At 40.8% G+C, this 13,512-nt stretch overlaps 1 protein-coding gene across 1 annotated transcript in view; it reads right to left on the reverse strand.

The window, feature by feature from the left end:
- The window catches only part of B3GALNT1 (beta-1,3-N-acetylgalactosaminyltransferase 1 (Globoside blood group)), a 160,509-nt gene that overhangs the window by 114,850 nt on the left and 32,147 nt on the right, over positions 1-13,512 (reverse strand). The window lies entirely within an intron of this gene.

Here is a 13,512-nt window from a genome sequence, read left to right on the forward strand (position 1 = left end):
ACCAGGGGTGAAGGTGTGGTATTGAAACCAGAGGGATCTCCTTAAGTCAGTATTAAGAGAGCCTGGATCCCCAGTTCCACCCCCATGGGCCTAGTAACTATCCCCAGGCAGCAGTCACTTGCTTATATCCTAGAAAAACTGAACCAGAGGAGTATGTTGTAGGCACAACAGGTGTGAAAGAGGGTGGAAGTGGAAGACACAGCTCCTAAAACCCTGAGGATGAGATGGTTGGATGGCATCACTGACTCAATGGACACAAGTTCGAGCAAGTTCTGGGCGATGGTGAAGGACAGGGAAGCCTGGGGTGCTGCTGTCCATGGGGTCACAAAGGGTTGGACGCAAGTGAGTGACTGAACAACAACTAGGAGTATCTTTGTTATTCATAATTAGCCTTTTAGGATAGATCTGAATTTATACTAATGAGATAATTTGGGTGGGGCCTCTAGATAGCCTCAGGATGGGGCTGGTCCCCAGAAAGACCAAGTGATTAGAAGGTTGAAACTTTGAGTCCCACTCAGTGACTTCCAGGGAGAGAAGCTGGGTCTGGAACTGTTGTTGTTCAGTCACTAAGTCCTGTCCAACTCTTTGTGACCCCTTGGACTACAGCACGCCAGGCTCCTCTGTCCTCCACTATCTCCTGAAGTTTCCTCAGATATATGTCCACTGAGTTGGTGATGCCATCCAACTATCTCATCCTCTGCTGTCCTCATCTGCTTTTGCCTTCAATCTCTGTCAGCAACAGAGATTTTTCCAATGAGTCAGTTCTTCAAGTAAGGTAGCCAAAGTATTGGGGCTTCAGCTTCAGCATTAGTCCTTCCAATGAATATTCAGGGTTTACTTCCTTTAACATTGATTGGTTTTATCCCCTTGCAGTCCAAGGGATTCTCAAGGGTCTTCTCCAGCTCCTCGGTTCAAAAGCATCAATTCTTTGGTGCTCAGCCTCTTTATGATCCAATTCTCACATCTGTACATGACTACTGGAAAAACCATAGCTTTGACTATATGGACCTTTGTCAGCAAAGGGATGTCTCTGCTTTTTAACATGCTGTCTAGACAAGATCCATGGAGAATCGAGCATTTAAATAGTCAAGAGAAAGTAAAGGGAGGATGGTAGAGTGGGAAGAGTGGTGCAGGAGGAAGGAGAGGCAGGCTAGACAGACAGAACTTGGAGATAATATTCTAGAGTATTTTCAGGACAGCATAGGTTAGAGTACAAATTGCATTTCAATTTTTACTCTTCCCTTTGGAAAGAGAACCCCAAGTTTTAACTGCATGCATATGTGGCAGCCCAGCTGGTCCTTATATCTCAGTTTGCCTTACAGTGGATGGGGCTTTGTGTCTTAGGTTTTGCCTGATGGGATGTGCACAGGTAATGTGTGCCATTTTTAGATCATCACCTAAAATATGAAGCCACTTGCTATGGACTTTAACCCCCACATCCAGCAGGCTGGAAGCAGATGTGGAGGTGAGCACACTTAGCACTACTGTTCTATGAGAGAGAAATAAGTTAACTTAGTTTAATCCACTGCGTTTTAGCTTCTGTTCAGAGGGCAGACAGAAAACCACACAGAAAACTAATCAAACTGATCACATGGAAACACTGCCTTGTCTAACTCAATGAAAACTATGAGTCATGCCATGTAGGGCCACCCAAGGTGGATGTGTCATGGTGGAGAGTTCTGACAAAATGTGGTTCACTAGAGAAGGGAAAGGCAAACCACTTCAGCATTCTTGCCTTGAGAACCCCATGAACAGTATGAAAAGGCAAAAAGATAGGACACTGAAAGATGAACTCCCCAGGTCAGTAGGAGCCCAATATGTTACTGGAGAAGAGCAGAGAAATAGCTCCAAAAGGAATGAAGAGTTTGAGCCAAAGCAGAAGTGATGCCCAGTTGTGGATGATGCTGGTGGTGAAAGTAAAGCTCGATGCTGTAAATAACAATATTGTATAGGAACCTGGAAAGTTAGATCCATGAGTCAAGGTAAGTGGAAGCGGTCAAACAGGAGATGGCAACAGTGAATATCAACATTTTAGGAATCAGTGAATTAAAATGGATGGGAATGAGCAAATTTAATTCAGATGTCCATTATATCTACTACTGTGGGCAAGAATCCTTTAGAAGAAATGGAGTAGCCCTCATAGTCAACAAAAGAGTCTGAAATGCAGTACTTGGGTGCAATGTCAAAAATGACAGAATGATCTTGGTTCGTTTCCAAGACAAACCATTCAGTATCACAGTAATCGAAGACTATGCCCCAACCACTATCGCTGAGGAAGCTGCAGTTGAATGGTTATTTGAAGACCTATAAGACCTTCTAGAACTTAACATCAAAAAAGAAAAAAAAAAAAAAGAGATGTCCTTTCCATCACAGGGAACTGGAATGCAAAAGCAGAAAGCCAAGAGATAGCTAGAGTAATAGGCAAGTTTGGCCTTGGAGTACAAAATGAAGCAGGGCAAAGGCTAACGGAGTTTTGCCAAGAGAATGCACTGGTCATGGCGAACACCCTCTTCCAACAACACAAGAGATGACTCTACACATGGACTTCACCAGATGGTCAATATCAAAATGAGACTGATTATATTCTTTGCAGCCAAAGATGGAGAAGCCCTATATAGTCAGAAAAAACAAGGCCAGGAGCTGACTATGGCTCAGATCATGAACTCCTAATTGCAATTTTCAGACTTGAATTGAAGAAAGTAGGGAAAACCACTAGGCCATTCAGGTATGACCTAAATCAAATCCCTTACAATTATATAGCAGAAGCGACAAATAGATTCAAGGGATTAGATCTGATAGAGTGCCTGAAGAACTATGGATGGAGGTTCATGACATTGTACAGGAGGCAGTGATCAAAACCATTCCCAAGAAAAAGAAATGCAAAAAGGCAAAATGATTGTCTGAGGAGGCCTTACAAATAGCTGAGAAAATAAGAGAAGCAAAAGGCAAAGGAGAAAAGGAAACATTTACCATCTGAATGCACAGTTCCAAAGAATAGCAATGAGATAAGAAAGCCTTCCTAAATAAACAATACTAAGAAATAGAGAAAAACAATAGAATGGGAAAGACTAGAGATCTCTTCAAGAAAATTAGAGATACCAAGGGAACATTTCATGCAAAGATGGGCTCAATATAGGACAGAAATAGTATGGACCTAATAGATTCAGAAGATATTAAGAAGAGGTGGCAAGAATATACAGAAGAACTATACAAAAAAGATCTTAATGACCCAGATTACCATGATGGTGTGATCACGCACCTAGAGCCAGACATCCTGGAGTGCAAAGTGAAGTGGGCCTTAGGAAGCATCACTACAAGCAAAGCTAGTAGAGGAGATGGAATTCCAGCTGAACTATTTCAAATCCTAAAAGATGATGCTGTGAAAGTGCTGCACTCAATATGCCAGCAAATTAAGAAAATGCAGCAGTGGTTACAGGACTAGAAAAGGTCAGTTTTCATTCCAATCCCAATGAAAGGCAATGCCAAAGAACATTCAAACTACCACACAGTTGCACTGATTTCACATGCTAGAAAGATAATGCTCAATATCCTCCAAGTGAGGCTTCAACAGTACGTGAACCATGAACTTTCAGATATTCAAGCTGTATTTAGAAAAGGCAGAGGAATCAGAGGTCAAATTGCCAACATCCACTGGATCATGCAAAAAGCAAGAGAATTTCAGAAAAACATCTACTTCTGCTTCATTGACTACACTAAAGCCTTTGACTGTGTGGATCACAACAAACTGGAAAATTCTTCAAGAGATAGGAATACCAGACCATCTTACCTGCCTCCTGAGAAACCTGTATGCAGGTCAAGAAGCAACAGTTAGAACTGGACATAGAACAATGGACTGGTTCCAAACTGGGAAAGGAGTTTGTCAAGGCTGTATATTGTTATCCTGCTTATTTAACTTATATGCAGAGTATATCATGCAAAATGCTAGGCTGTATGAAGCACAAGCTGGAATCAAGATTGCCAGGAGAAATATCAACAACATCACATATGCAGATGACTCCACCTTTATGGCAGAAGGCGGGGAGGAACTAAAGAGCCTCTTGATGAAAGTGAAAAAGGAGAGTGAAAAAGCTGGCTTAAAACTCAACATTCAGAAAACAAAGATCATGTCATCCTGTCCCATCACTTCATGGCAAATACATGGGGAAACAATGCAAACAGTGAGAGACTTTATTTTCTTGGGCTCCATAATCACTGTGGACAGTAACTGCAGCCATGAAATTAAAAAACACTTGCTCCTTAGAAGAAAAGCTATGACAGACCTAGACAGCATATTAAAAAGCAGAGACATTACTTTGTCGGGAAAGGTCTATATAGGCAAAGCTATGGTTTTCCAGTAGTCATGTACAGATGTGAGAGTTGGACCATAAAGGAGGCTGAGTGCTCAAGAATTGATGCTTTCAAACTCTGGTGTTGGAGAAGACTCTCGAGAGTCCCTGGGACTGCAAGGAGATCAAACCAGTCAATCCTGAAGGAAATCAACCCTGAATCCATGGGAAGGACTGATGCTGAAGCTGAAGCTCCAATACTTTGGCCACCTGATGCAAAGAGCAGACTCATTGGAAAAGACCCTGATGCTGGAAAAGATTGAGGAGGAGAATGGGAGGACAGAAGATGAGATGGTTGGATGGCATCACTGACTCAATGGACATGAGTTTAAGCAAGCTCTGGGAGATGGTGAAGGACAGGGAAGCCTGGCCTGCTGGAGTCCATGGGGTCACAAAGAGTCAGACACGGCTGAGTGACTGAACAACAACAAAAGTTTAGACAAACTGTAACAAATAGGATCAAAGGTTATTATTCATAAATGAATGAACAGGACTGGGGAAGACTCAGCTGAGGCTCTCCTGAGTCTATCATTTGAGAGGGTTGCACAGGGTTTTAATATTGGAACAATATTATTAAATATATTTATATTATAGATAATTATATAATCAATATGTATAATTATATAATATGAATATAATTATATAAATATAATATAGAAGTGAAACTAATCATAGTAGTCTGCCAGGTACCACAGTGAGTAGTATTTACCCAGAAGTAATTTAAGCATTGTTCATATATCTTAAGTGTAAAAATCTATCATTTTTCAGTACCAGATAACTTTACTGATGAGTTCTCGCACACATTTAAAGAAGAGTCAATATCAGTCCTTCTCAAACTCTTCCCAAAAACATCAGTACAGATGGACCACTTCCAACCTCATTTTACAAGGTCAGCATTTCTACTATACCAGAAGCAGACAAGGATGCCACAAAAAAATTGCAGGCCAATATCCCTGATGAACATAGATGCAAAAATCCAACAAAATGTCAGCAAACCAAATTCAGCAATATGTTAAAAGGTTCATACTCCATGATCAAATTATTCCAGGGGCAGAAGGATGATTCAGTATCTGCAAATCAAACATTATGATATACTACAATTACAGAATAAAGGATAAAAATAATATGATCATCTCAGTAGATGCATAAAAAGCATTTGACATAATAGGTGGTGCTAGTGGTAAAGAATCCACCTGCCAATGCAGAAGATGCAGGAGACGCAGATTTGATCCCTGGGTCAGGAAGATCCTCTGGAGTAGGAAATAGCAACCCACTCCAGTATACTTGCCTGGAAAATTCCATGAACTGTTGGAGTCTGGCAAGCAGTCCATGGGGTCGCAAAGAGGCAGACAGGACTGAGCATGCACATACTAGGTTTGTCATAGCTTTTCTTGCAAGGAGCAAGTGTCTTTGAATTTCATGACAGCAGTCACCATCTGCAGTAATTTTGGAGCCCAAGAAAAAAAATCTGTCACTGCTTCCACTTTCCCCCCTTCTATTTGCCATGAAGTGATGGGACCAGATGCCATGATCTTAGGTTTTTGAATGTTGAGCTCCCAGTCAAGTTTTTCACTCTCCTCTTTCACCCTCATCAAGAGGCTCTTTAGCTACTCTTCACTTTCTGCTATTAGAGTGGTATCATCTGTATCTTGGGTCTGGAAAGTTAAGTCTATGAAAACTCTTGAATGATGAGATTTAATGAGCTTCTTGGCTGGTGAATATATAAAAGTTTTGGGAGGGTGGCAAGCCAGGAGGAGGCATTGAAGTTCCATGCCTGCCTCCACCCCCTGTACCTTGATCTACACATCTCTTCCATTTGACTATTGCTGAGTTATAGCCTTTATAATAAACTGATAAATAGAAATAAAGTGTTTCCCTAAGTTCTGTAACCCATTCTAGCAAATTAGCAAAGTTTAGGATGGGATCATGGAAACCTGTACTTTGTAACAGTAGGTTGGAAGTATGGGTGGCCAGACTTGAGACTGGCATTGGAAGTGGGGGTAGTTTTATGGAGGACTGAGTCTTAATCTTGTGGTATCTGTGCTAATTCTAAGTAGTTCATATCAAAATGAAATTATAGGTGGACTTCCCTGGTGATCCAGAGGTTAAGACTCTACCCTTCCATTTCAGGGGACACAGGTTCCATCCATGGTTGGGGAACTAAGATCCCAAGTGCCCTGTGGCCAGAAAAAAAAAAATTTTTTTTAAATTGAATTAAAGGATATCCAATTGGTGTCCAGAGTATCAGAGAACTGGCTGTTGGTGTTGGAAAACACTCCAGATATGCACACACATCTTTTCTCTATTTTCTGATTACTAATATCTTATTAATTCAGAGTGAATAACTTTTTTTCCCTCCTTGAAATAATTACATCATTAAGTAGTTTTTATTGGTAAATAGAACTTCAGAAAATTTTTCAGTATTTTCTTTTCAGTTTGTTTACTGGCAAGAACTTTTGGCAAGTGTGTCTGTTTTTCTGCATCAAAATGATAATCAGCAATGCTGTCCTCTTTGTTGATATGTCAACAGCTTATATTTTTCCTAATTAATAGATTTTGGGGAACTACTCATTTTTTTCTTCTCTTTTTTAATAGGTTAGTTTTATTAATCTTTAAAATGAATACTATTGGAGAATATATCTTCATTAATTCAAAGTAAATTAAGAGCATAACAAAGAAATAAGAAATCTATAGAAAATAATTATGAAGCTCTGAAAATAAACATATTTTTGAAAATTTATTACCTGAGCTCCCCCCCCCCATTTCCAAAGATTTCTTTTTTTTTTTTTTAGGTTGCACTGTGCAGCATGTAGGGTCTTAGTTCCCTGACCAGGGATCAAACCCAAGCCCCCTGCATTGGGAGCACGGAGTCTTCACCACTGGATTACCAGGGAAGTCCTCCAAAGATTTATTTTCCTGTTTATTTCTTCTCAAAGTTTCCAACAACATTCTATAAAGAGAGTATTATAATCCACACAAAAATTATTTAAAATCATTTTACAATAATGGAGTAGGGAAGAAATAAAACACAGAAAAATAAAGGAGATAGAAAGGAGGTAAATAAAATTTTTAATCCTAGTTTTCTCAGCTAACTAACTAACTAAATGAAGCCTGACACGTGCCATCTATCCTTTCACTGACTGAAATGACATTTATTGTTACCATCACGTTATTACCTCCTGTTAAATACCTGGCCAGCTCCAAAGATGTCGCTGTCTAAAGGGTCATGACTTACAGATAGTGAACTCCCAGGCCCTGGATCCAAGAAACCAGTGTTATTTGTTAGGGATAATGTATGAGGGACTCAAGTGTGATGGACAGTAGAACTACGCAGTTTCTCAAGAGTCTACTAAATGTTGAGAACTGACTCCCTGAAAATACCACCAAAATAATCTGCTGAAAAAACAAAGTACAGTTTATTTATTGCTCAAAATGATAAAGGAAAAGACTACTGTGAAAAGTCCTAGCGTTTCAAAGTGGGGCAGACAAAGGCAGGAATTTTATGAAGTTTTTGAACATATGGTTTAAGGTGGGAAGACCTTAAACCACATATGCTGTAAGGTGGGAAGACCTTAAGTCATGCATTTGAAGATAGGGCCTTTAAAGAGGTGATTAAGTTAAAAAGAGGTAGAGTGAAGACCCTAATCCAATATGACTGGTGTCCTTTGGAAGAGGATATCTGGACACACAAAGAGACACCCGAAGTGAACACAGAGTAAAGATCATATGAGGATGGTTGCAACTACATGCAACCAAAGTGGGAGGCTATAGGAGTAATCCAACCAGCTAATGCCTTGATCATGCACTTCTAGCCTCCAGAACTGGAAGAAATAAATTTCTGTTGTTTAAGCAACCCAGTCTATGATATTTGTGATGGCAGCCTGGGCACACTAATATACTGCATCTACCTAATTGCCACTTTTCAGCATTGCAATGAAATTCCGAGTCCAGGACTTCCCCACATTTTGAATATGAAGATTCCCTGCAGATCGTCATGGAGACATGATGATGTCTGGAATATGTGCACCTGATCATGATTTCTCTAGCAACCTTTAGGTACACAGTTGCAGACGGTTTTATTTTGAGGTTAATCAAGGAATTTCAGGGTTTTGACTGTTACCTTTTGGTTAAACTTGTCGGTGTTATTGTGTCCCTGAATGAACTGTATTTTGAAGGAAGATAAATAGTGTCTCCTGAAAGTCAGCAGAAGACTTTTGACAAGTTGATAGTCACCATCTTACTGAGAGTCCTTGAAGCCTGGATGAGTGAGTCACACCAACCCCCCTAGGCTTGAACATTCTGTGATCTATTCCAAAAGCTGTGACAATTTGTCCAGCCTTTGACAGCATTTCCTGGCATGAGACAGGCAGTCATTTTGTACTTGGATCAGTGACAATAAGAGAGCAGCTTTATCTATCGGTGGTCATTCCTCAGTGGCTAATATTTACTACACATGGTGTACACTTTCTGTAGCTATATCTCTGTGTTCTTTGCTCTGTGCACAATTTTTGAAGACAATTTAAGAACACTAGGACTCCAAACCTAGGTTAGAACTGAACTGACCTTTTTTAAAAAAATTTTCTCTTGGCTGTGCTGAGTCTTTGTTGCTGCTCAGGCTTTTCTCTAGTTGCAGTGAGCAGGGGCTACTAAGCATTGCGCTGCTTGGGCTTCTCATGCAGTGGTTTCTCTTGTTGCATAGCATGGACACTAGGTTCTCAGGCTTCAGTAGTTGTGGCTCCTGCACTCTGGAGAACAGGCTCAATAGTTGTGGTGCTTAGTTGCTCCTCAGTATGTGGGATCTTCTAGGACTAAGGATCAAAACTGTGTCTCCTACATTGGCAGGCAGGTTCTTTACCACTGTACCACCCAGGGAAGCCCCAGAACTGAAACTTGAATATGATTATCGATGCCAACTTACCATGCAGCTTGCTACTGACAATATATTTTTAACTTCTCTGGTCCTACAAAACCAAAAATCTTTACTAATTTTATATTTAAAAGTGATATCTTATCACTTGATGGCATTATATATACATATATATATGATATATCTCAATTTTTAGATGACATGAATAGAAATAGATATCCTAGAGCAAAGGAAATTGAAAAAATCAGAGGAAAATATTAATTTAAAACTAAACCTGAGTCTAGCTATTGCTGCTTTCTTGTTTTTTTCCCTTCTTGTTCATTGTTGCCTTCTGAGGGGAAGTATGGAGGGAAAGGATGGCATAATCATATCAGCAGTTGGGCAATACATCTCTCCTTCTCTCTTCCTTCTCCTCAAACCGTGGTAAAGAAAAAGGGAAATCTGAAGTTGCAAAGCCTCTGCCCATCTTTCTCTGCAGATAAAGAGTGGGATCTGGAGTTGATGCCTGAGTTGTGAAAGCATTAGGGAGTAGAAATGTCCTTGATGCTCCAGAGACTAGTAGGGGATGGAAAACAAAATTACTCTGCATAACAATACAAGGGAAATAGAGTTTCACCTTGCTAGGGGAGGAAGGTGGCCAAAGGGGGAGAAGTAAGGAGTGTGGAGTCAGAAATGGAATAAGAAAACATGGAAAAGGCGAGAGCCTGCTGAGATAGAGGTGCTCTGCGCAAAATTTCAGTAACCGTGGAGGCTAGAAGACTAATAACCAGGATATATGAAATAGGAGGTTCAGTCTTCAGCTCTTCGCCAGGTGTCACTCTCATTTGGTCCCACATTTCATACACAGAGTCCCCAAAGTGCAAAAAGCTGCTGCCCATGTGTGAGGATAAATGATTTTCCTCTGCCTGTAAAGGAGAGGAAGAACTTTCTCTCTACCATCGCTTTTGAAACAGTCTCTTCAGAAACAGAACAGTCCTTGAGTCCCTACTTTAACTTGCTGGAACTTGGAAAGATCTCTCCAGATAAGCTCCAACTCCTGTTTTCCTATGCAGAGTTATCTGCAAGGTCTGGGCTTCATACCCCTTGAAATGTCCACACACAATTCTGGAGTTAACCTGGCAGGCTGTCTGGAGTAACTCTTTGCCTCTTAGGGAAAGAGAAGTTTAAACATTCTTTCCTTTGCTTTACTCACTTGTGTGAGACTTCATCCTGACTTCCTAGTTACTCACAGGCTACCCATGTGCATGTACTACTCTGCTGGGCTTACTCAGCACTCAGTTAGGTTCCTAAACCCAATTATAATGTGTGTGTGTTTCCGGGGAGGATTGCCCACACAACACCAAGCAATTCTCAGACACCAGTAGGGTGTGCAAGAATTCAACTCAATTCTGACACTGTCTACCCAGAGAGAGCATCAGATTCCACAGGTTAAGTTCACTCTGTTAATGAAAGCAACAGGCCCAAAATGAAATCACTTGTGCTAAGCCTCACGTCACTAGACCAAGAGTTCATACCTAACCTAACTGCAGTTTCAACCTCTCCCAGGAATATGACCTTTAACAAATCTGGAATTATAGGCATACCCTATTTTACTATGCTTCATTTTACTGTGCTTCACAGATACTGCATTTTTTATAAATTGAAAATTTGTGGCAATCTTTCATCGAGCAAGTCTATAGGCACCGTTTTTCCAATAACATTTGCTCACTTGGTGTCTGCCTGTTACAGTCTGTTTATTCTGGCAATACTTCAAACCTTCAACCAGCAACATAGGAAAACTCACTGAAGGCTCAGATGATGGTTCAGATCAGTTCAGTTCAGTCGCTCAGTCGTGTCCGACTCTTTGCGACCCTATGGACTGCAGCACACCAGGCTTCCCTGTCCATCACCAACTCCCGGAGCTTGCTCAAATTCATGTCCATTGAGTCGGTGATGCCATCCAACCATCTTACCCTCTGTTGTCCCCTTCTCCTCCTGCCTTCAATCTTTCCCAGCATCAGGGTCTTTTCCAGTGAGTCAGTTCTTTGCATCAGGTGGCCAAAGTATTGGAGTTTGAGCTTCAGCATCAGTCCTTCCCATGAATATTCAGGACTGATTTCCTTTAGGATTGACTGGATGGATCTCCTTGCTGTCTGTCCAAGGGACTCTCAAGAGTCTCCTCTACCACCACAGGTCAAAAGCATCAACTCTTCATTGCTCAGCTTTCCTTATAGTCCAACTCTCACATCCTTACATGACTACTGGAAAAGCGATAGCTTTGACTAGATGGACATTTGTTGGCAAAGTAATGTCTCTGCTTTTTAAAACACTGTCTAGGTTGCTCATAGCTTTTCTTCCAAGGAGCAAGTGTTTTTTAATTTCATGGCTGCAATTACTGTCCACAGTGATTTTGGAGCCCAAGAAAATAAAGTCTCTCACTGTTTCTATTGTTTCTCCATGTATTTTCCATGAAGTGATGGGACCAGATGCCATGATCTTAGTTTTTGGAATATTGCGTTTTAAGCCAGCTTTTTCACCCTCCTTTTTCACTTTCATCAAGAGGCTCTTTAGATCTTCACTTTCTGCCATAAGGGTGGTGTCATATGCATATCTGAGGTTATTGATATTTCTCCCGGCAATCTTGATTCTAGCTTGTGCTTCATCCAGCCTGGTATTTCACATGATGTACTCTGCATATAAGTTAAATAAGCAGGGTGACAATATACAGCCTTGACATACTCCTTTTCCAGTTTGGAACCAGTCTGGTTCTAACTGTTGCTTCTTGATCTGCATATAGGTTTTTCAGGAGGCAGGTCAGGTGGTCTGGTATTCCTGTCTCTTGAAGAATTTTCCCCAGTTTGTTGTGATCCACATAGTCAAAGGCTTTGGTGTAGTCAATAAAGCAGAAGTAGATGTTTTTATGGAACTCTCTTGCTTTTTCTTTGATCCAATGGATGTTAGCAATTTGATTTCTGGTTCCTCTGCCTTTTCTAAATCCAGCTTGAACATCTGGAAGTTCATGGTTGACGTACTGTTGAAGCCTGGCTTGGAGAATTTTGAGAATTACTTTGCTAGCGTGTGAGATGAGTGCAGTTGTGTGGTAGTTTGAACATTCTTTGTCACTTCCTTTCTTTGGGATTGGAATGAAAAGTGACTTTTTCCAGTCCTGTGGCCACTGCTGAATTTTCTAAATTTTGCTGGCATACTGAGTGCAGCACTTTAACAGCATTATCTTTTAGGATTTGAAATAGCTCAATTGGAATTCCAACACCTCCACTAGCTTTGTTCATAGTGATGCTTCCTAAGGCCCACTTGACTTCGCATTTCAGGATGTCTGGCTCTAGGTGTGTGATCACACCATCATGGTTATCTGGGTCATCTTTAGTAGTACTTTATTTTTTCCCCAGATACATCATATGTCTTGTGGGTTCTTAGTTCCCCAACCAGGGGTAGAACACAGGCCCTCAGCAGCGATAGTGCAGAGTTCTAACCACTGGATAACCAGGGAATTCCCATAAAGTACTTAAAATTTATTTAATTACTTATTTATTTATGCAGTTTTGACTGTCCTGGGTCTTCGCTGTTGCATGGACTTGGGTACACATAACAATATTTTTGAGTTCTCCTGCAGAACTTAACCCCCCCAACAAAAAAAAGACATTAACTCCTGATGAGGCATTCTTTATTCCAGAGAGAAGGTCACAGTTTGATAAGCTTGAGAACCACAGAAGCTCCACAGGAGACTGCCTGAGGCAAGATTGAAGGCATGTAGGCCCTGCACACATCCTTATTAGCAACCCCACCCTTGAACCACTGCTATAAAACTCCTCACCAAATTCCCCCTGGTGAGGACACACAGTTTTTGACAGCACAAGCCCACTGTGTCCCTCTTTGCCTGAATTAAGCTATCCTTTTCTACTTCACTCAAAACTCTGTCTCTGAGATTTGATTTGGTACCAGTACAGAATACATATACCAGGCATCAATATGTATGCTGTTTTTTCGGACATAATGCTATTGAACACTTAATAGATTACAGTATAGTGCAAATATAACTTTCAGATGTACTGGGAAGTAAAAAAAAAAAAAATCTGTGTGACTCCCTTTATTGCAGTGGTTTAGAACCAAACCACCATATCTCTGAGGTATGCCTGTACCTGGTCAGCACTAGTAAGGTAATCTGCCTGATAGAGCCCACCTTCCCACACCAGAAGGTGACCTTGCCTGAAATAATCTACTCGTGGCTAGAAACTTCCTCTTCCAGCCTCCTTTTGCCTATAAAAGCGCTTCATTTTGTATAGTTCCTTGGAGCTCCTTTCT

This window comes from Giraffa tippelskirchi, chromosome 2 (assembly GCF_054371585.1).
Source record: "Giraffa tippelskirchi isolate mGirTip1 chromosome 2, T2T-mGirTip1v1.2.pri, whole genome shotgun sequence".
Classification (NCBI taxonomy): domain Eukaryota; kingdom Metazoa; phylum Chordata; class Mammalia; order Artiodactyla; family Giraffidae; genus Giraffa; species Giraffa tippelskirchi.